Source organism: Choloepus didactylus, chromosome 16, assembly GCF_015220235.1.
Source record: "Choloepus didactylus isolate mChoDid1 chromosome 16, mChoDid1.pri, whole genome shotgun sequence".
Taxonomy (NCBI): Eukaryota; Metazoa; Chordata; class Mammalia; order Pilosa; family Megalonychidae; genus Choloepus; species Choloepus didactylus.
Window position 1 is genome coordinate 58,729,731 of NC_051322.1, and position 3,697 is coordinate 58,733,427.

Below are 3,697 nucleotides of genomic sequence, written 5' to 3' on the forward strand. Positions count from 1 at the left end.
CATGCAGGTGGCGGAGGCAGGCGCAGGCGGCCCGGGTGGCCGCGGCGGCGCGGGCTCGGTGGGCTCCGAGGCTGGTGGCGGGCCCCTGTTCGCGCGGGCACCGCACGTGCCAGGGTCTGGTGGAGACGCCACGTCCGCGGTTACGGGGCCAGAAAGCCCAGTACACAAATTTTCCCTCTGTGTCCCTTTCCCCTCCCCGAGGGAGGCGGAGATCGCCTGTGGCTCCCTGGCCCCAGATGCCTGGAGCCCCACGGAGGGGGCGATTCAGAAGGAAGACTCACAGTGGCCGGGAACGCGCTGGCTGTCCAGTGGACTTCTGAGGACCCTCGCCTCCTCCGAATCTCCATCCTGAACTTTCTCGACCAGCTTTTCCTGGTGGTGCAGACCATGCAGCGCTTTGGGCCCCCTGTCTCCCGCTAAGCCCGGGCCACAGGGGCCTGGGGCCTGACCTCATGCCCCTCCTGCCAGCGCCCCCTTCCCTAGGGCATTGATTCCTAGAGTAGTTGCCACTTTCTTACTGGAGCCTAATTTTTTGCTGCACTGGGCTTTGGGTGCTGTGGGCCCACTTGTTTTATTTGGTGCTTAAATGTTTTTTTCCTGCAGAAAATTAAAACGAGCTGCGATTCCCTGCCTGAGTTCCTTCACAGCTTCCACACCTCCAGATTTTCTTGCCTTTGTTCTCTGGTTGGAGGGGAGGCTCTGGGATTCAGATATTCAAGTAGTACAAGGTAAACTGCTACGTAATGTAAGGCCACATGCAATGTGTAACAGTAATATGTGATTATGTAATGTATAATTTGGGGGGGGGAGTTTAGCATTCAATATTTTTCTTGATTTTTTTCATTTAATGTGTGCTTTTCCTCTTTCTGAAAATTCTGCAAAAACATATTGAATGGATGTACCCAAAAAGCATTATGATGTAATTGTTGACCATTTAAATCATTTCCAGTTTTCCTCTATGATGTAATGATTCAATGGGATGCTTGTAGATAAGTCTTGGTATGAAGTTATTTCCTTAAGATAGATTTCAAGAGATAGAATTACTGAGTTAAATATTTTCTGTTTATTATTTAAGGCTCTTGAGCTACGGTACAAAATTGCTCACTAGAAATTGTGCCCTCCCACCACAATTCGGGTTTCTCCACATCCTTTGTCAACAGGACGTCAATTTAATGTAAAAATGAAATACTTAGTTTGTATGAGAAGAGCAAACAGCCCAGAAACACTAAAATAGGATTTTTGTGGCTTGCTGGCCTTGCTTCATGAGTGAAGAAAAGTGTTAGGACAGTTCCTTAACGGTTGGGAGGAGGAGATTGGATCCCTCTAAAACATCTTGTACCCTGCAACCTTGCTAAACACGCTTAATAGTTTTGGTGGCTCTTTTGTAGATTCTGTAGGATTTTCTACAGAAGCAATCATGTTGTCTTTCAATAAAGGCATTTTTACCTTCTTTCCAATCTGGATGTCTTCTATTGATTGCTTTCTTTCCTCATTAAGGCTTGGAGTTTCCTGCTTCTTTGCAAGCCTGGTAATTCTGGATTGGATACCAGACCTCGTGGATTTTACCTTGGGTGCTGGATATTTTGCATTTCTAAACTTATTCATGAACTTTTTTCTGGGATGCTGTTGGGTCACTTGGAAATACTTTTGAGCCTTTCAAGTCTTGCTTGTAAGGTTTGCTTAGTGGTGCCAGAGCTGCTTTCAGGGATGGTGATGGTAAAAATGATGACTGGGTGCAGCAGGTGTGGTTGCTTCAGCGAGGATCTGTTTCTCTCCCTCTCTCTGCCCCCCTCTTCCTTTTTTGATTCATAACTTTTAGACATTAACTGCTGATGGACAGATGAGAATTTAGCTCTTTGACTCCACTATCTGCTCTGCTTCCACTCCTCATCCACCCAATGTTGTTCCATCACATTCTATACATTTCTTAGGATTTCTTTTTTCCCTAACATTAAAAATCGCCTTGGCCCCCCCCACACACACCCCATGGTAATTTTCCTAAAAGCAATTATTCAGAAAACATAATGATTTCTGGCAACAAGATCTGAGACAAAGTTCCGCTGGTGATCAGAAACTTGAAAGAGTGATCGAATGAACAATGGCCGTAACTTTGCTACAGGTGTTAGTTAGGTTCAAATCCTACCTTTCATAGGACTGCTTTTCATCATAAACTTTATTTTTAGGGCAGTTTTAGGTTTGCAGAAAAATGGCACAGTAAGTCCAGAACTTTTCCCATACCCGCCCCCAACCCAGAGGCTGTGTGCAGTTTCCTCCCATTATTACCATCTTGCAATTGTGTGATATGTTTGTTACAGTTGCCGAACCACTACTGATATATCATGAACCGAAGTCCAGAGTTTACAGGAGGGCTCACTCCTTTGTTAAAAAACAAAATTCACAGGGAAAGAACTGAAGCTGGAACTGTGACCCATGACAATTTTTGAAATTACCTATATAACTGATTGTTGAACTGTACATCGAAAGTTAACGCCTTTCTGCATGAATGTTTTACATTAATGGAAGTGGCCGAAGTGGAACTGTGACCCGTGACATTCTCTGAAGTTTGTTCTCTGACTACTTGTAGAATCCTACTTTGAAAGTTATCACTGTTATGTATATATGTTAAAGTTCACAACAAAGAAATGCAAAAAAAATTCATTTTCTTTAGATTGAAATAAACTGTACAAAGTTGAAAAAAAAAAAAAGAATGCAAGGATGGTTTAATATATGAAAATATATCAAATTAATTCACTCCCTTAAGAGACTACAAGAGATAAATTACATTATCTCAAATGATGAAGAAAAATCTGATATTTTTAATTCTCATTATGATTTTTAGAAAAACTAACAAACTAGGAATATATGAATATAGAGAAAGTTTCTTAACTTAGTAACAGTTATATACCATAGCCTTCAGTAAACATCATACCTAAAAGAGAAACTGTAGATGAATTTTTTTAAAGATAAGAACAAGATAAGAATATACTATCACTATGTTTGTTGGACATTACACTGGAGGTCTTGGAAAATCCTACAAGAAAAAAAAATCAGAGCAGTTAAAATTAAAAGGGAAGATATAAAAATGGTATTATTTGCAGATGATCCTCTATATAGAAAAACTAATAGAATCATCAGCCAAACAATTAGAACTAATAAAAAAGGTCAGCAAAGTTGCAGAATAAAAGAACAATTTATATAAATCAATAGCATTTCTCTACATGAGGGATTGGGAAACTAAAATTCTGTGAGCCAAATCCCCCCTCCCAACTCCTGTTAACAAGTGAAGAATAGTTTTTACCCTTTTAAAGTGTTGTTAACAAACAAACAAACAAACAAAAACAAAGAATATGCAACAGAAACCTTAAATGGGCCTGAAATGCATAAAATATTTACTATCTGGCCCTTTACAGAAAAAAAAAAAAAAAAAAAAAAATCCAGCCCTACCTCTCCTGTAAGCCAACAATAACTAACTAAAAAAACACAATTCTAAGAAATAGGGTACTATTCAAGGTAGCAACAAAAAATATATAAACTATACAAGAAGTAACTAAATCAAGAACATAAACTCTCTGCAGAAAAAATTTTTTAAAAACTCTAATAAAGGATATACAAAATGATCTGAATTAATGAGGAGATATTACATGCTCTTGGAAAGATTACCTGAATTCTCCTCAAACTAATCTATAAATTCAGCACC

At 39.9% G+C, this 3,697-nt stretch overlaps 1 long non-coding RNA gene across 1 annotated transcript; it reads left to right on the forward strand.

The window, feature by feature from the left end:
• Positions 1-282: 282 nt before the first annotated feature.
• Positions 283-2,675, forward strand: LOC119511563. The gene is made up of 2 exons (XR_005212204.1): positions 283-728; positions 2,316-2,675. It is a non-coding gene; the product is annotated as an uncharacterized LOC119511563 (long non-coding RNA).
• The last annotated feature ends 1,022 nt before the right edge of the window (positions 2,676-3,697 follow it).